General features: G+C 44.8%; 1 protein-coding gene across 1 annotated transcript in view; it reads left to right on the plus strand.

Moving 5' to 3' along the window:
• SLC9A9 (solute carrier family 9 member A9) overlaps positions 1 to 20,616 on the plus strand; it is a 1,314,986-nt gene that overhangs the window by 419,652 nt on the left and 874,718 nt on the right. The window lies entirely within an intron of this gene.

The following is a 20,616-nucleotide window of genomic DNA, read 5'->3' on the forward strand; positions in this document are numbered from 1 at the left end:
CAACATTTGGGCCACAGAAGCCTGCCTTTTTCCAGAACAATGTGACGACGGCATCATGGAAGGTGGAGTGGAGGACAATTGTGAGGAGAGAGGAGGAGGAGTAGAGGCTGGACGGTGAGAGTCTGGAGTGTGGCTTTGTGGGTTCTGACGGTGTTGTTCCCACTGGACTAGGTGATGGGAGTTCTGGTGCCTTCTTAAGGTGGTCGTCCCTAGGTGAGTGTTGGGCTTACCACGACTTATGCGTTGACTGCAAAGGCTGCAGATGGCAACACTGTTGTCAGCAACGGACACATTAAAAAAAGCCCACACTGTGGACCCATGTGTCGGCGTCCTGGGAGCGCCAGATGTGACTGTACATGGTTGATGGCTCGCTCCTGATACATTTGCAGTCTGCTTTGTACCTCTAGTGCAATGCAAGTTCTGCCTGCCTCTCCTCCCTATCTCCTGGTCCGTCTCTCCCTCTGAACTCCCCTCCTCTTCCTCTCTTGTGGCCACCCACGTGACGTCCATATACACGTCATCATCCTCGTCACCTTCCCCACCACTAACATTCGAGATCTCGAGTAGGCAGCAACAGCGGGGACCAACCTCCTTGGGCTGATCTAGGTACTGTCGTCAGACTGCTGAGTGGCGGCTGTTGCTACCTCCTCTTCCTGATCCGCTGCCAAGAATGGCTGTGCATTGCAAATGTCTTGTGATTGATCGGAAAAAAATTCCAGTTACTCAAGCGGAGGGTAGGTGGTGGTGTCTTTGGGGGTGCACACAGAGGAGAGTAAAGAGGGTGCAGATAGAGAGGATGAGGAGGGTGCAGAAGAGGAAGGCTGAGTGAGCCACTCATCCAAGTCTGGTGCGTCCTTTGACGTGATCGAACGCACCTTCTGAAAATTCACACTTAGGCTCCGGCCTACTGCTCCTGCCCTACCCCTACCAGCCCTGCACAAGGGCCTGCCTCTTCCTCTGCCTGTCATATTTTTAAATTACCCTGTGAACAAAGTCTCTAGAGAATCGCAGTATATCTGGAAAAAGGTATATAACACCCCGCTTCAATCTGTGGTATTGGGGGGGGTCACAGGTTTATCACACCAGTTCTACAAATAAGTGGCCAGTAACTGTTGTTACTGTGTGTAGCACAGTTAACACAGCAAAAGAGGCCACATTTTTGCAGGACTAAAATACACTCTTAGAAAAGTATACTGGTAAATAACACACCACTTCAATATGTGGTATTGGGGGGCCACTGGTTTATCACACCAGTTGTTCAAAAAATTGGCCAGGGAGTTTGGCACTGTGTGTATCAGAGTTAACACAGCAAAAGAGGCAATATTGTTGCAGGACACAAATACACTTATGAAAGTATACTCAGATGACACCCCACTTCAATATGTGGTATTTGGGGGGCCACTGGTTTATCACACCAGTTGTTCAAAAAATTGACCAGGGAGTTTGGCACTGTGTGTATCAGAGTTAACACAGCAAAAGAGGCAATATTGTTGCAGGACACAAATACACTTATGAAAGTATACTCAGATGACACCCCACTTCAATATGTGGTATTGGGGGGCCACTGGTCTATCACACCAGTTATAATACATTAAAAGTGCTTTTGTCACTGTTTGTAGTATTGCTGCAGCAACGCTCAACACGCCAGTCACAATGCTGCACGGTGCACAATACAAATCCACTATAATATGCTTTCTATATTACAACGTATATTATACGTGGATTACACCCTATATAGTGCACTGCACACCTAAACCAAATAGCAGCCCTTAAAATGACTTTTGTGGACCTGAACAGAGCAGTGTTTCACTGCCGATCTGTCCCTGGTGCACACACAGCATACCTGTCCCTACACTGACAAAAGACTGTACACCTATACCAAGTAAATATCAGCCCTTAAAATGACTTTTTGGGACTTTAACAGAGCGATTTGTGTCACTGCCAATCTGTCCCTGATGAACACAGCATACCTGTTCCTACACTGAAAAGAGACTGCAGCCGATCTGTCCCTGATGAACGCAGCATACCTGTCCGTAAACTGAAAAGAGACTGTAGTAGACCTATACCAAATACCAGCCCTGAAAAGGACTTTTGTGGATCTTAACAGAGCTATTTGTGTTACTGGCAATCTCTCCCTGATGAACACAGCAGACCTCTCCCTACGCTGACAAAAAGCAGATTGTGAAATGGCCACCAGCTCTGGTCTATTTAGAAGGTAGGGGGTATGTCCATGTGCTGAAATGTTTCAATTGGCTGTCCCATTCCACCTGACGGCTGTGTCATGGGTCAAAGTTCTCCCCAATATAAACTAATATGGCCGCCGCGAACAACGCCATGTGTTCGCAAAATTGGCGGGTTGCAAACAAGCAAAATTTGCCACGAACCGACCGCCAGGGGAACCGCAAGGCCATCTCTACTCTTGGTGACGCCATCTTACTTCTCAGGAGTTCCACCTGAGAGCGGGGAAAGAAATGCCTCATCTCCTCCGCTTGTCTAGGAGAGCGCACACACACTGATTTAGCAGCGTCGTGCGTCTTGTGTTTCTTCCCCGCTGACTTGCCTGTGTGGGTCGGCTAGACTCACTTCAGTCAGGGAGAGAGCTGCCTGGAGCACATGCTGCTGCACCCTGCCATGCCACAGCCACGCCCCCGCCGTGAGTTTAAATTAAATTTTTTCCTTTAGAAATGTCAGTATTGCTGCAGCAGGCTACATGCATTGCACAAATGCGCCATTTTACAGGCACATTAAGGGGACCCTCCTGGCACACTATTTAAAGGAATTTTTCATTTTTTATTGTTTCACTTTAAGCATCATTAAAATCACTGCTTCTGAAAAAACAATATTTTTTAAAATAAATGTGGGCATTGGTACATGTCCCCCAGGGCAGTACCCAGACCCCAATACTCTTCTTTTGGGCAATAACTTGCATTTAAGCCTTTAAAATGAGGACTTTTGATCTTTCATGTTCGAGTCCCATAGACTTCAATGGAGTTCGCATGTTCTAACAAACGTTTCCCCCCATTCACGGTGTTCTGGTGCGAACTGAACCGGGGGGTGTTCTGCTCATCACTACTGGTAGGCAGAGTCAGTCAGTCTGTCAAATGGACGGGATGGTGCAGATGCTCTCAGCCTGGGTTCCCATATATACCGAATTTGAACGGCTTTCAATTCGCATGACATGTGAACCGGCTGCCTTCACTATGGAGCCGGTTCACATACTGTAGCTGCGGGGCATCCGCTGTGCATTTTTAAAAAGAGTCCTGTGTATTTTTCAGTCCAGTCCAAGTACGATTTCAAGTAAAAATTTTAACCTGAACTGGTGAACAAAACCGCACCAGATTCTTTTTAAAAATTGCACTGAAAACCCATCTGGATGTTTGTGAACCAAGCTCTACACTATAGTGATGTATCTGCTGGGACAGAAATAAGTGAGAGGCATGCCTGGCAATTGATAGATCTCATCAGTAGACGTTTCCTAGTTTGATTGGGCTGTTTTCAAATAAAAGAGTCCCAATGTAGGGCTTATAGAAATTCAATCATTTCTGCAGCAGCAACTATCATCACAAAAATCAGGCCCTGTGTGGATTCCATTGGATATAATATTTAAGAACATACATGTTATATAACCACTATATACACTCTATTAAATTTCAGAAGTTATCCTATTTGACCATTGTAGAAAAGAGTCTCAACAAAACTTTTGAACTTTTAGAATGCCATGAAATGGCTGTGAATTCCTCAGAAGTTTCTGTTAACACAAGATTAGTAGAGGAAAATGCAAAGCTTATGCCTCAGTGGTACCTAGTCTCTACTAAAATTGCCAAATTTGTTCCTCAGACCTCTTCTAAATGCTTTTGGGACTTGTTTTGCCAAAGGTACCATGTTTCGTATATGGTGGTCATGCCTAAACATTCAGAGGTTTGGGATGAGAGTAAACTGTATATGCTCTTCTTTTCATTGACCCTGGTCAATTTTAAAAAGACCTCAAAGAGAGTGTTGCTTGGCCATAACTTTTTGAATGTCCACAGAGGGACTAGTAGACTTATTTCATACATCTTTCTGTTTGCTATCTCGCAATCTAGCAGTGCATTGATTGCTGATGATTGCCCAAAGCATGCACCTGACCTGTATGCTTTGGCTAATCACAGCACAAAGTACTGTGAGTCAGGGTGCCTTTGGCCAATCATGGCTCAGGGGCCACGTCCCACATTATATAAGGCTGCTTACACAGGCTTGGTTTTGTGATGCCAGTAATAACCTATAAACGGCTAACATTTTAGGAAGGCAGTGCTATGCTATAAACTATGGTTCTACTTGACACATTCCCTCTGCTACGTCAAATTAACTCTACAGTGCAGACACCCATCAGCATAATAGAACACACCACTTTTATATTTGTATTACCTTAACCCGTGTTAACAGTTGTCTTTTTTGCCCTAGTTCATTTTAGGCTTGTCATATTACTCTTACTCTTCAAATCTACTCTAATCTAATTTCCCCAGATTCTGACCTCACCCTGAACCCTGATGATAAATGACCACTAGTGACCCATTTTGTCAGCTTGAATCTAGCTAGTCTATCTGCAAGTAAGGGCCGGATGTGAATTCTCCATCAGGACTTGTCCGCTGCTGCAGCTGCTATGACTGACTTCCTAACTTAATACAAGTGACTGCATTTCAGGAAGATAATGCCATTATTTGTGTGACAAATCACAGTTTGTAATCTAGTGCACAGAAAAGCATTTAAGAATTTTCTTAACTCTTTCTTAAGGAACACAGAGTCAGAAGGAATTCTGAGACGTATGGGTAATACCACCAGAAAATTGGACACCGGCAACAAAAAAACATGGTCAGCCACTATAACTCCTCCCACTGGCAGCACACTTCAGTTTTTTGCTAGTTTCAAGGAGAATAGACATCTTTCCTCCTTAGAGAATGCAACAATCATTTATTTGACATTTTTCTTTAATCAAGTTGCTTTGTTAATTACAGAGCCAAGAGGGCTCCCTTTGCAGTTTTTTGAACTGTGTAATCCTCAGTGCTGCCATACATAAGTCATATATAAGTCATACATAACCCCTACATTATAAAGGTGCTAGAACTGCCTGTAATGTAAACTTTGGACACTGGGCTGTGCTTCTTGCAGTCTCCATACACCCATTTTACTGCATTAATTACCTGCAGAGCTCTTTAGAGGTCCAGATACATCCATCTGGTGTAATTACTACCCAAAAAAATCCTTTGGAGTTTGCCCACCGAAGGGGCAAAGACTGTCTGGAATGTAGCCTTCTCACTGGGTCCTGCATTAGCACTCTCCGGTACCTTGTTGCTGGGTCTGTTAGCTCACAAGGCTGCAGATCAGTGCTGCAGTATGTATGGGGGCCCTTTTCTATGGAGCTTGAAGTGTGTACTCTGCCTCCAGGTTTTATCCTCCAAAGGGGTAAAAACTTTGCAGAATCTCTATTAAAACACTTTAGACATGTAGGGCATTTTGGGTTCACAGGATAGATTTTGGTGCACAAACACTTCAACATGGGGATATATTTAGTGGGGAGGAGTATTGATCAGTCTGGCTAATCTCCTAGATCAGGGATAGGAGTAATTCGTATACTGCAGCATAGGACAGTTTTGGGTCCAGTTAGAATAGAAAGATTAGGGGCACTTTCCCAGTAGTGCCTTTGAATAGGGAGGGAATTTGGTGGCAGGTAAATCTGAGACCTCCCCAATATACTCTCTCTAATTGCTGCAGTGCAGATAGAGGTAACAAGACTGAGATAAATGTTTTGAATATACCCTTCCCTATAAGTGAAAACACACACACCCAACAAATCAATCTAACAAAGTCCTAATAATCCTAATAGGTGTTGTCCCTAGGTCTTTTGGTGTGTGGCCATGCACACCTTGTTTTTAATTTAAATATATTACCTAAAAGAGGGACAATAATTCAGATATAAGGGGCCATTTTTCAATTGAGATTAAAACACTTTAGTGTCACAAGCACACTGAGGGGTAGGTGGTGCAACATTCTTTTAAGCTGTAACACACTCCTGGAATTGTGCTATTAGTCTCCTGCTATTCTCCTATAGGTGCTGATGCTTTGTAGGCCTTTGTTGCAATGTAATATAGTGTATGTATCGCAAGCACTCTGTGAAACATGACAGCAACAACTTTTTTTTTAAAAAGGGTCACATGGGTCATATTAGTGCACCTGAGTCATGCTGCCCTGTGCCATTCCTCTGCCTCTCCCACCTTTGACCGAAAAAGGATTACCACTGGCTCCTTACAAAGGACTCAAGGTCAGTCTACTTCATTGTTAACTTAAGTGACTCCTTGACAAAATATCACGTAACCTCACTACTTCTGCAGGAGTTAGGACTACCCTTGTTGGAATATCTCACTTTTCCATACTAGCAGTATGGTAGATCATTTGTATAGGGGTCCCTGTTCTGTGGATCTTTTCAGGTCATGGTCCACTAACAGTTCTGGGGTGGTTGGTAGCATTCCTCCCCATGGACCCGGCACTGACAGTCTAGAACAGTCTGGATGGTTGTCCTCTCCTAGCTCAATCTGACATGGCTCCCTATTCTGCATTATCCAGGGAGGAGATTTCCATGTCTGAATTAGGTTTTATGGATATGCCCCCAGTATGCCATTATAATGACACAAGAAGCTTAGTTAATTATCCTGATTGTGTATCCATGCATTTTCAGTCCTTTCTGGGAGAATGCCATGGCCTCACATTTATAAGTTTTCATCCTAAATCCAACCATTTCACCTCCTATAAAACACATTCTGCTGTTTTGGTAAATTATTATTATACAGGATTTATATAGTGCCAACAGTTTGCACAGAGCTTTACAGTGTGAGGGAAGACAATACAGTTACAATACAATTCAATACAGGAGGAACTAGAGGGCCCTGCTCGTTAGAGCTTACAATCTAGAAGATGTCTGTGGGAGCGAACGCTTCTACAGGGAGCTCCGTCTCTATAGTTGGAGAATCTATTGCCATCCATCGCTCAGATCCCTCATTAGTGTACCTGTGGTGCCGCAGCCGTCCCTCTGTGCTTCCCTATACAAGCCGGACTGAAGATCTTCGCTCTAGGCGTCCGGGATCCGGAGCTCCGGGATCGGGGCCTACACCGCTGCTGAAGCCGCGGTCTTGCCTAGCGGTCACCGCGGTCTGCCGTCCGGCGCGGCGGCGGCGGTTCAGGCACACACAGACTCTCTGCTTCCTTCACACAGGCATCCGCCGCCTGCCCGAGCTCCCGGGACCCGACATCCGTCATCCAGTGTGCTGCAATCGGCTGCGGGAGGGCGCCCGGAGTTGCGGCCTAGTCGCCCTGGAAGCAGCAGCCTCTCCTACGGACATACCTTCCACACCAGGCCCAGGGTAAGCCCTCAGCTTCTCACACCGCTCATTCATAAAACCCAGCAGCTGCATACAGACATTGTCCTCCACAATCTCCCCTGCTTGTAGCAGCGGCCGCTCTTTGCTTGCCTACCCCATCATCTGAGCGGCATTTTCCATATACATGTTCATGTGGGTATGGGACTTCTGTCCGGTGATGACCGTCTGTAATTAAAGTGAGCTTTGGCGGCACCCTGATAAACGAACCCCCTGGCGATGCCTTCTAAAACACCCAACTTACGCTCAATGTCAGGCAAAAAATCCGGGAAAGGATCCTCATCCAAACTGCCCAGTTCCGGTTCTATCAAACACTTTCTATCTACAGGCGGCTCAAGCACTCGCACGCGTGGGAGCAGGGCTGAGGCCTCGGTATCGGGTGCGGTGTCATCCATCCGCTCCGCATCCCCGCGGGAGCACTCTCCCTCTTCCTCATACTTCTCTGACCCGCTTGAAAAAAATGCACTCCCCGGCAGCTTCTGACATGTCCTCCCTTTTACATGGTTTGAAACAGGAAATTGGGGGCATGTTTCGCAATTTGGAACGGTCACTTAAGAAGGAGATTACCGCTGTCCGCGCTGATATGTCCCACATACTTGGCAGGGTAGAGGACACAGAACGGAGGCAGGACTCGCAAGAGGACTCCATTAGAGAGCTACAGGACAAAGTCACGCAACTGGCGGTGGCCCACCGTGCCGCTTTATACAAAATGGAGGATCTAGAAAACCGCAATCGGCGGAATAATGTGCGTATTCGTGGACTTCCCGAGGCTACCAGGGATGACGACCTTGAAGCATCGGTGAGGGGCATATTTAATTCCATCCTGGGGAGGGCTCCCACTGATCCTTTACGTTTTGATCGCACGCATAGAGCGCTTAGACCTCGTAACCTGTCCTCTGACCTGCCTCGGGACGTTATCTGTCGTCTGCACTATTTCGAAGACAAAAATGCTATCATGACCAAGCTACGCGGCACTCAAGTTGTTGATTTCCACGGGGCGTCCCTTAACATCTTTCCTGACCTTTCCAAGGAGACTTTGGAACGACGCCGTGCACTAAAACCGCTCTTGGATCAACTTAGGGCCAATGGCTTCACTTATCGCTGGGGTTTCCCAGCTTGTCTAATTGCTACCAAGAATGTGCATTCTGCTACCCTTCGCTTCCCGGAAGATCTACCGGCTTTCCTCCAGGATGTTGGCCTCCCACCCTTGGATCTTCCAGGGTGGCATGATTGCATCCCCATTTTCACTTTCAAACCAGGTGCCTCCTGGAGTAAAACACCTTCCAAGAAAATGCGCACCTCTGCGCCATCTTCTACTCGTAAGCCGGGGATGACCCCTGTGTGAGGTATCTCCTTCTCCCTGCCTGCTGATATGATACTCTTTCTCAGGATTATTGAAGTTCTCTCCTTTCAGGTGCATTAGTTTGCTGTTCTTATCATGACTGTTAACAGTTTCATGCACTCATGTTGGGTTTATTATTATTATTGTCTCCTCTGCCAGGGGGAGGTTATTTTATTTTATTTTGTGTTTATTTGATGTTCTGTTCTACACATTGTCATTTGCATTTTGGCTTGCTGGGGTGCCGCCGCCGGCTCCCTTCTGAGCGTCTCTACGGGATGATGTTGCGTCCGGTCGATACGCTCCCCTCTTTCCTTTTGGGGGTGGGGGTTCCCAGGTTTGGGGCTCTGTTGCATGGGACTTGTTCTCCTGCTCGGTGCCCTGTCCCTGGGATCGTCCATCCCCCCGGGGACCACTGCAGTTTACTGCGTGACGATACATGGTGTCCCATTGGGCATTGTCTCAGTATTGATCCTTTGTCTTCTCCTCTTTTCTTGCTGTTTCTTCCTCTCTTCTTTTCTTCTGCCCTCTCCTCTCCCCTCCTCCCTCCCCCTTTCTATCCCCCTTTCTTTAGGCCCGGGTTCTCAGTGTTTGTGGAGGGGGTGATTGTGGATACCTAATGGCGACCATAAAAGTCTTGTCCTATAATGTTAGAGGCTTGAACACGGCGTATAAGCGTCATCAAGTGCTCCGGGAGCTGCAACGTGAATCTTGTTCTGTTGCGTTCCTTCAAGAAACTTATCTCACCCATTCTACTCACGTCAGATTATTCTCCCCACAGTACCCGACCTGGTACTATGCACTTTCACCCTCTAACAAGGCTAAAGGTGTCGCTGTTGGGTTTCGCAAGGACACCCCTTTCCAGCTTGATACTATGCTTGCTGATCATAATGGTCGTTATCTTTTCTTAAAGGGTTCAATAGGAAACACCCGCTGTACTCTGGCTAACATTTATGCGCCGAATCAGGCTCAGTCCACTTTCCTACACACAACACTCTCTGAGCTGGCGAAGTTTGCTGAAGGTCTCCTGGTTGTTGCTGGTGACATCAACATGGTCCTGGACCCTGTTCTTGACACCTCGAAGGGCCGTTCGAATGTCCCATTTAAACAGATCGCACGGCTTAAAAAATTGTTACATTCCCTTCAACTAGTTGACGTCTGGCGAATCCTGCATCCTAAAGATGCGGATTTTTCCCACTTTTCCAAAACCCATGGTTGTTACTCTAGGATTGACAACATTTTTCTGAGCCACTTCCACTTACCCCTTTTGCGATCCGCCTCCTTTGGCTGTGCCTCCATTTCAGATCATGCTCCTGTGATGACCACCCTGCTCCTTCCCTCTCTCCCACCCCGCTCCACTAGTTGGAAGCTGAATGACTCGCTTCTTTCAAACCCCACAGATGCAGCTCTCTTATCTTCTGCACTTAACCAATATTTTCTTGAAAATACTACTGAGCATGCATCTCCCTCCTTAGTGTGGGAAGCCCACAAGGCTACCATAAGGGGTAAATTGATGGAGCTGGGGGCGAGGAGGAAGCGAGAGCAGGGCCAATTGATCGCTGAGCAACTTGCCCTGGTGGCGGATCTGGAAAAGTCACACAAACTATCATTACATGTATCCCAACTTCAGGCCTTAACAGAGGCTAGGGAATCCCTGCGATCCTTACTTGACAAAGCTACCAAGCGCAAATTTCACTTTTTAGCCCATAAACGTTACGAGTGGGGTGATAAACCCGGTAGAATGCTTGCCAGGTCTCTTAGAGCCCAAAAGTCAGCTGCCTTTATTCAGAAGGTGAAGCTTCCCTCTGGCCTTATGGTCCATTCCTCCCCTGATATTGCCAAAGCCTTTAGAGACTTTTATGGTAAGCTTTACCATGTAGAAGGTGATCTCTGTCATCTCCCTTTAACTGAAAAACGCAAGCGTATTTGGGCCTACCTCAAAAAGGCTAACCTACCAACCCTCTCCAAGCGCTCCCTGCGGAAATTGGAAAATGATTTTTCTGTTGAAGAGTTCCAATTGGCACTAAAATCCACCCAAGTCGGTAAGGCACCTGGCCCTGATGGCTTCACGGTTGCATATTTCAAAAAGTTTGCTGATGTCCTACTCCCTCACCTGACCTCTTATGCCAACTCCATTTCTAAATCCTCGGGTTTTCGTCCAGAATCATTAGCTGCTCACATTTCGGTCCTACCCAAGCCGGGCAAGGATCCCACAGAATGTGGAAGTTACCGCCCTATATCCCTTCTGAATGTGGACCTTAAATTGTACTCTAAGGTGTTAGCTAACAGACTACTGCCCTTGATCCCCTCCTGGGTCTCAGCTGATCAGACTGGTTTTATCCCCGGTAGAGAGGCGAGGGACAACTCTCTTCGTGCTCTCTCTCTAATCCACTTTGTCCGCACTAGGTCCCAGCCTACCCTGTTCCTTTCTACTGACGCTGAAAAAGCGTTTGACAGGGTGGACTGGGACTATTTGTTGACTACCCTCCCTTTTTTTGGCCTTGGCCCCAAAGCTATACAACGTATTGCAGCTTTATATTCCCAACCAACGGCACAGGTGCGGGTTAACGGCCTCCTTAGTACCCCCTTCCCCCTTCATAATGGCACGCGACAGGGGTGCCCTTTATCTCCCCTTTTGTTTGCCATTTCCCTAGAGCCCTTTTTAGCTACTATTAGGCATTCCAACGATATACATGGTGTCACTGTGAACCGTCAGACGCATAAATACGCAGCTTATGCGGATGACATCCTTTTTTTTATTCAACAACCTCGTATCTCTTTACCTGTTCTCTTGCGAGCTTTCGCAGACTTCCGCCACCTCTCAAACTTCAAGATCAACATGTCTAAATCCGAAATATTGAACGTTAATCTCCCCCATACTGAAGTCTCTGCTCTGTCCCCACATTTCCCATTTCAATGGTGTCCGGACAAATTGAAATACCTAGGTATTTATTTAACCCCCCGCTTGGATAATTTGTTCCGTCATAACTACATTCCCCTACTTAATACGATCAAATCAGATCTTCGGCAGTGGTCCTCTTTACACCATTCCTGGATGGGCAAGACCAACATAGTTAAGATGAACATTTTGCCTCGTATCCTATTTTTTTTTTCAAATGTTACCGCTGGGTGTTCCTATTGGGCTTTTTACTATTTTGCAGTCATTGCTTTCCAGGTATATTTGGCAGGGCAGGCGCCCCAGGATTGCCAGGACGACGCTTTTCCGTCCAAAGCGTTGTGGGGGGCTTGCTCTCCCTAGTATCAGGGACTATTTCCGAGCGGTCTCACTAACCCGTGTGGCTGATTGGAAGTACTCTATTAGTTCTAAATTATGGGTACAGCTGGAATACGATCTATGTGACAGAGACTTGTCTGCAGTTCCATGGATTCCAAGGTCCGCCAGGGCCCTCTCCCCATACACCTCTCCCCTGACTCTATCAACCTTGTCTGTCTGGGACTCCATGCACACAAAGCTCTCCTGGAACTACAACTCTCCTTTAATGCCTCTGTTGAATCACAACCACTTCATGCCTGGCAAACTGGATGCTGGATTTAAAAATTGGTCTCCTAAGACTCCTCTCTTGTTATCTCACGTAACCCACTCCAATACTGTGAAGCCACTTAGCCACATTTTGGGATCCAGCCCCGCGACGGTCATGGACCATTGGAGGCACAGACAGTTATCCAGGTTCATAGCTGCTCTTCCACGTCCGCTGCGTGACTCCAAGGATTTGAATCCTATTGAGGCAATACTGGCCCCTCGAGACCCCCCCCCTTCACTCCACCTCGCAGTTTTACAAGGCACTTATCTCATTGCAAGGCCAACCCTACCCGGATTTCTTACACAAATGGGAACTGGATATTGGATCCCAAATTTCCGATAACCGGAAGGACAAAATTCTTGCATTGGCTCACATTTCCTCTCTCTCCACCAAGGTGGCGGAATCCAACTACAAGTTACTGTCCCATTGGTACTATACCCTGCGGAAAATGCACATTATTTCTCCGGCCATCTCCCCGTTATGTTGGAGGGGATGCGGAGATGCTGCATCGCACGCACACATCTGGTGGCACTGTTCAATAATACAACCGTTCTGGACGGAAGTCCTTCGGCTTATACATGTGATCACGGGAGTTACGATCCCATCGGATCCTTGGGTTGTCCTGCTTCATGGAACGAACATGCCGCTCTCTAAGTACAAAAGATCAATGATCCCTCATATGCTTAATGCGGCCAAAGCCCTGATCCCTGCCCTCTGGGGCTCACCGACCATTCCCACGATACGTCACTGGCTACGGAAAATCGATACCACATACCAATTGGAGGAACTTACTTTCATAGCCCGTGACAAACTAGACCATTTTCACTCTGCCTGGCAACCTTGGTCTTCTTTTAAAAACACTTCTTCATATGTGGCCCTACTCACTGAGGACACCCCCCTTGGTTTATTACCTTCTAATGTAATCCTATCTGATTAAAGTTTTTACTATTTGATACATAAGTCACCCGTGGCCTACTTTCCCACCCTCCTCTCCCCCTTCTTTCCCCCTTATCTCTCCCTGCTGCTCTCTCCTCTCCTTTCTCTTTCTTTTCTGCTTTTTTTTTTTTTTTTTTTATCCTTTCACTTTCCTATAGGCTCTCTCTGACATTGGTTTTATGATACAAGATGTTGTGCTATCAGTATGTTTTCTCAGACTTTTCATGACTGGGCGTACTTGAAGCGCACTGAGATGTTCATGCACTCATTGATATTGTTACATGGCTATTTGCCGCATTTAATGTCGGATTGTATGGTCTATGTTCTATTTTTCTTTGTTTTCTTGAAAAAATTTTCAATAAACAGAAATTAAACAAAAAAGAAGATGTCCGTGTCGGTCACCCCCCCCCCCCCCCGCGCGTGTGACCGGCGGACCCGATGTCCGCCGGTCACTCTGCGATCGTCGGGGGAGAGGGAGAAAGTCAGGCGGCTTGTGTAAACAAGCTGCCTGTCATTCTCCCCTGTGTATGAAGGATGATCATACGGTTCTACTATGTAGAACCGTTGATCACTGTTCATACATCTGAAGCCACAGCCAATCACAGTAGAAAGCACGCCCCTAGGGACACACATAGCCCCTCCCTTTCAAAAAAAGTTAACCCCTTCACTGCCAGTGTGTTTTTACAGTAACAGTGCATATGTATAGCACTGATTACTGTAGAAATGTCACTGGTAACCCCAAAAGTGTCAAAAATGTCAGTCAAGTGTCCGATCTGTCCGCCGCAATGTCTCAGTACCGCAAAAAAATTGCAGATCACCGCCATTACGCGTTAAAAAAAAAAAACAACAAAAATGACAAAAATCTTTCCCTTTGTTAGTAAACGCGATAACTTTTGCGCAAACCAATCAAAATACGCTTTTTGCGATTTTTTTTTTACCAAACATATGTAGCATAAAACAAATTGGCCGAAAATGTTAAAAAATTTTGATTTTTACATTTTTTTGGGGGGGAATTTCATATAAAAAAATGTGAAAAATATTGCTATTTTTGCAAAATTTACGCTCTTTTTTTGTTTATAGCGCATGATCAAAAAATCACACAGGTGATCAAATACCACCAAAAGAAAGCTCTGTTTGTGGGAAAAAAAGGACGCCAAATTCGTTTAGATACAGCATCGCACGACCGCGCAATTGTCCATTAAAGTCACGCAGTGCCGAATCGCAAAATACCCCCTGGTCAGGAAGGGGGTAAAATCTTCCGGGGCTTAAGTGGTTAAAATGTCTAATGTTGTTGGGACAGAGTAGGTCAGGAGGTTTGAGGCTGCATATAACTAATACTAGAACTAATGAATCTTCTGTTGTGCAGATTGTTTTATTTAGTTTTGTAATAGCATTTACTGTGTAAAGCACCACTTGAGACTGCAATCATCCTCTCTGGTTTAGGATGAAAGAGATGCTGGTTGTGAGAGCACGTCTGTAACGTTCCTGCGTTTTTGTAGTAGGCTGGATTTGCAGCTGCAGAATCTCCACTCAGTACACATGGAAGATGGGATGGATCTTGAGATCTGCTGGTAAGGTGAGCTGTACTGCAGCTTTTCCAATAAGTTTCTTAATTGGGAAGGGTCCCAGAAATAAAGGTCCAAGCTTTTTGCTAGGGATCTTTAATCTTAAATTTCTTGTCGATAGCCAAACGAGGTCCCCAATAGCATACTGAGGAGAAGGTCTTCTACGTAGGTCGTAGTACCTTTTTTGTTGGCTATGGGCGTGTGAGATAGTGGTATTAAGTAAACCCAGAGAGTCCTTTATTTGGGTAAGATAGTCTGAGGCTACTGGGTTACTTGATGGTAGGATGCGTGGTGGAAGAAGTGTGGGATGAAACCCATAGTTCAAGTAGAACGGACTTTGCTTAGCAGTACTGTGGGTTGCGTTGTTATAAGCAAATTCCGCCAGAGGGAGAAGGTCCACCCAATCATCCTGTAGGTATTATGTGTAGCAACGCAGATATTGTTCTATACACTGGTTGACTCTTTCAGTCTGTCCGTTGGTCTGAGGGTGGTAGGGAGAAGTGAGCTTTCGCTCAATCCGTAATATTTGACAAAGAGCTTGCCAAAATTTAGAGATGAACTGTGAACCACGGTCGGATAAAAGAGTCTTTGGAATTCCGTGTAACTTGAACACATGTTTCATCAGTAGTTCCGCTGTTTGTTTAGATGAAGGTAGTCTACGGATAGCGATGAAATGTGCCATCTTTGTCAGGTGGTCCACTGACACTAGAATGGTATTAAATCCTTTAGAAGGTGGTAGTTCTACTATAAAGTCTAAGGACACAACTTCCCATGGAACCTGGGGTATTGGTAGACTGCGGAGTAGACCAGATGGTTTTGTAGTGTCAATTTTGGACCTTGCACAGATGTCACATGAAGATACAAATTTTTGTACAGACGTCTTCATATCAGGCCACCAAAACTGCCTAGTAAGCAAATTAAGGGTTTTCATCATACCCATATGTCCTGCCATGGGCACATCATGTGATAACTCCAAGATCTTGGTGCGCATAGTAGGGGGTATGTAGAGTTTGTCGTTGTAATAAAGGAAGCCTTCTGCATCAGTACTTAGTTGTGGTGGAGGTGAATCCAATCCTATACTGTGCAAAATCTCTTCCTTCAGGGAACGAACAACCCCAATAATACGTTCATAGGGTATTATAGGAATAGAAGGGATTTCAGCGCAGTTATCTTCGGTTAATCGTGATAGCGCATCCGCTTTTTTATTTTTGTCTGCAGGCGTGTAGGTCACTAAGAAGTTGAATCTTAGGAAGAATAATGACCATCGTACCTGCCGGTGGGAGAGAGTTTTGTTAGTTTGGAGGTATTGAAGGTTTTTATGATCTGTATATATGAGTATTGGTAACCGGGTACCCTCAAGTAGATGTCGCCAATTCTCCAGTGCCAGTTTTATGGCAAGCAACTCCTTTTCACCCACTGGGTAATTCACCTCTGGGCTGCTTAATGATTTTGAAAAGAAAGCAACTGGGTGGAGTGGTGAAGTATTTGTTGGTCGTTGGGAGAGAACTGCTCCTACTGCCATATTTGACGCATCTACCTCCAGAATATATTGGAGGGATGGGTCTGGATGGCGTAGTATGGGAGCAGAAGTAAAGCTTGATTTTAACAAGCAGAAAGCTCGATTTGCTTCTTCTGACCATTTGAATGGTTTCTTTATACTTGTCAGTTGTGTGAGAGGTCTCACAATGGCAGAAAAGTTCTTGATGAACTTCCTATAGAAGTTTGAAAATCCAAGGAATCGCTGTAATGCCTTACGAGTTGTTGGTATAGGCCAGTCCAGAATACAGGATATCTTGCTCATATCCATCTTAATTCCGGTTTTGGATATGATGTATCCTAGGAATAATATTTCTTCTTTATGAAATAGGCATTTTTTTAATTTCACGTATAGATTGTGTGCGAGTAATCTGGATAACACAAGTCTTACATGTTTTATATGTTCAGAGAGAGATCGAGAATAGATAAGTATATCGTCCAGATATACTACAACACAGACATCAAGTAAGTCTCTAAAGATGTCGTTTATGAACCTTTGGAAAGCTGCAGGAGCATTACACAACCCGAATGGCATCACAAGATATTCGAATAATCCGTATCTGGTTCTGAATGCTGTTTTCCACTCATCACCGTCACGGATTCGGATTAGGTTGTATGCCCCTTTCAGGTCTAATTTAGAGAAGTAAGTAGCCCCACGCACTTGTTCAATGAGTTCAGGGATGAGCGGTAAAGGATAGCGATCCTTTATTGTAATCATATTTAATTGCCTATAATCGATAATAGGCCTAAGACTTGAATCCTTATTGCGGACAAAGAAAAGTCCTGCAGCTGTGGAAGAAGTAGAGGGTCTGATGAACCCTTTTGTCAAATTCTCATCCAAGTATTCCTTGAGATGAGAAAGTTCATCCTGTGAAAGCGGATAAACATGACCGAAAGGCAATTTGCTGTTAGGGAGTAGATCGATAGTGCAATCATAATCCCTATGGGGAGGCAACACTTGAGCATTTTTTTCAAGGAATACTTTGGACAGGTCCTGATAGCATAGTGGTGCAATCTCATCTGACACCACAGACAGGATCTTTCCATAAGATGGGAGGTTACACGTAATCTCGCAATAGTGAGAAGGGAAAGACAAAGTCCGTCTTTTCCAATCTATGATTGGTTGATGTGTGTGTAACCAGGGGAGTCCCAAAATAATAGAAAAATGGGGTGAAGATAATATATCAAAAGTGGTGGTCTCCATATGAGACTCGTTAGCAATGACAAGGAGTGCTTGTGTCTGGTTGGTGATTGGACCAGAAGATAGTGGAATACCGTTAATGAAACTAACAGAAACAGGTTTAGGTTTTGAAATAATAGGTATTTTATTTAAGGTAACAAAACATGTATCAATATAGTTTCCACAAGATCCGGTGTCGATCATAGCCTTGGTGGTAATCCTAGTCTGGTCCCACTGCAATGTCAAATGAACAAAGAGATAGGGGTTAGAAAAGGAAGTCGTTAATCCTCCTAGCAAGACATGTGAACACTCACCCTCTTTTTTGCGGACAAGGGGACAGACGCTTATCAAATGATCCGGGGATGCGCAGTACATGCAGAGGTTTCTGGATCTTCTTCTGGCTCGTTCAGTAGTTGATAAAGGTGGGCGTATGGTTCCTACCTCCATGGGAGTAGGGTCAACGGCCGAAATCCGAGAAGGACTAGACAATGGCATTCCCATTTTCTCAGCCTTTCTTTCACGCAGTCGCCTGTCGATGTTGATACTGAGTTGTATTAAGGCATCCAAGGTGCCAGGTAAATCCGCTCGGGCGAGCTCGTCTTTAACAGCTTCTGACAACCCGAGTCTGAATTGAGTTCGCAGAGATGTATCATTCCACCCTGAATCAAGGGTCCATCTTTTGAACTCAGCTACAAAGTCTTCTACAGGTCTCCTTCCTTGTTTTAAAGCCCTCAATTGAATATCAGCAGTACTCTGCCTGTTGGGGTCATCATATAAACTAGCGAGTTCAGCTAGGAATAAAGAATAGGAGTTGAGAAGCTGATCATTTTTCTCAAAGAGAGAGTCTGCCCAGGCCCGTGGGTCACCCGTGAAGTATGAGATAACGGTACAGACTTTAATTTGATCAGTAGGGTATGTACGAGGTTTTAACAAAAAAAGCAATTGACATGCGTTTTTGAATTCACTAAATTTTTTCCGATCACCTGTAAACACTAGAGGAGGGTTTATTTTAGGTTCAGGGGGTTGAGCAGCAGTAAGCCGTGAGAGACGGGTTATCTGCTGTGTCAGAGTCTGATTTTCTTCTTTTACTTCAGTAAGAGCAAGTATTAATGTATTTACTTGTTGTGTTAATTGTGTCACTTGAGTGGGTAATTCTGCTGAATCCATTTTTTAGGTTCGTTCAATCTGTAACGTTCCTGCGTTTTTGTAGTAGGCTGGATTTGCAGCTGCAGAATCTCCACTCAGTAGTCATGTAGAGATGTGTTGAATAACCAGATCCAACTCTCCAGACTCATCACTGTGGGCCTGTCAGCTTCAGCATACAGATATACACACTCAATAAGATGTTCCTGGAGTGATAGGATGTATATGATAGTATGAAGATGATGTGCTGAAGGGACAGGTGTGAACAGTGACAGAGATGGCAAGCACTTGATAGAAATGTTCAGGAGAGTATTAGATGGTATTAGGTAGAATGCAGATAGGTTAGTAATCGAGTATGGTAACAGGTGGTAAGGACAGCAGATGACAAATACAGGATTGACTAACCCAGTGCAAGGATAGATGGTAGTAGACTCAAGAGCTAGCAATCTATGTAACAGTGCAGATGATAGAATTAGTATGCATAGATAGTAACAGTCCTTAATGTGCAGAGGTAGATAGTGTAAGTAAGGTTATGGAGGATTCCCCTGTGGGGTACTTATCACTAGTAAGGTTAGTAGTAGAAGGGTCCAGTAGTGAGGGAGTGATCCAGTAGCGAGATACAGGGATCAGTAGCGAGGTTCCGGTCTGTTCCAAGTAGAAGAGAATAGCTGGAGGTTCCGGCAGCAAGACAAGCTTGTAAGCATGTGGACACACAGGCAGGTTGAACGAACAACGTGAGAGAGAACGCCGGCGGTTGAAATAGCCGCTCTGCGGCGCTCGGCGATGACGTCATCCATCTTAAAGGTGTATGCGTACCACCTAATTAGAAAGGTGGGATGCATATTTGAAAGAAAATGGAAAATAAGTGTACCAGAGGTACCAGAATCTTACAACGTCCTCGTTCTAATGCTTTACAAAATCTTTACAATGAAGGCTACACGCTTATGACATTGTTCCTTTAGAATAAGTGTAGTCAAGGTCTGTATGCTGACGGTCCCTATGCCTCTCTGGCGCACAGTGTGTGTGTGTGTATATATATATATATATATATATATATATATATATACTGTATGTGTGTGTATGTGTATACTGTATGCAGTATTTGTACGCAGGAACACTAACCCATATGTGATCATATAAAAGACTTTGATAGTTATCATTTTGCTACTGCAACTATTGTTGCTGGGTTCTAGAGTAGACTTTACACTAAGGCTCCAAGATCTGACTTAATGAAATAGATTGGTGAGCTACTGAGAACAGATTGATTTTATGGAAATTGAAGGTTAAAAGGGAATTCCCTGCATACAAGACCCCCCCCCCCTCGATCCCCTCTATTCAGAATACTCTGCCCTTGTAGCATACTAAATATGCTGACAGCTCTCCTGCTAATTTAGGTATACTTTATTTTAAGATAAAGTACAGTTGCCACAAACTGCCAGATGCCACAGAAAGAGGTCGCAGAGGGGCTCTTTTAACTTTACTATGGGGCCTTGTGATGTGTAGTTATGCCCAGCTTCCTAGTTCTACATAGGGATTAAAATAAAATGTATTTTTACAGCATTTTCCATTGTTTAAAACCGAAATCTTAAAGTGTATATATAAAGTCGTAACTGTTTTTCTAAAGTTTTATATAGAAGACTGGGGAGTTTGATTTTTATGCTGACTGTGTCCCTATTAGGGAGAATACTCTTTTCTGTTTGTCCTGGATTTCACTGTTCAGTGAGGGAAAACCCACAATTTGAGTTGTCACCAACTCTGGAATAAAGAAGAAATCTTCCAATGTGGGACCCTTGTCGAAGTGACAGCCATCAAAGATGACATTTCCCTAACTTTGGAGAGATTTCCTCTCACTTTCCCTTGTGTCTGTAAGGTAGATATAGATTCACTTGATATACATATTTAGATATATTTTCACTTGAATATATCGTTTAGATATATTTTCACTTGATTTTTCCTGATAAATTTACCA

This window comes from Pelophylax lessonae (assembly GCF_965119305.1).
Source record: "Pelophylax lessonae genome assembly, chromosome: 3".
NCBI classification, from domain to species: domain Eukaryota; kingdom Metazoa; phylum Chordata; class Amphibia; order Anura; family Ranidae; genus Pelophylax; species Pelophylax lessonae.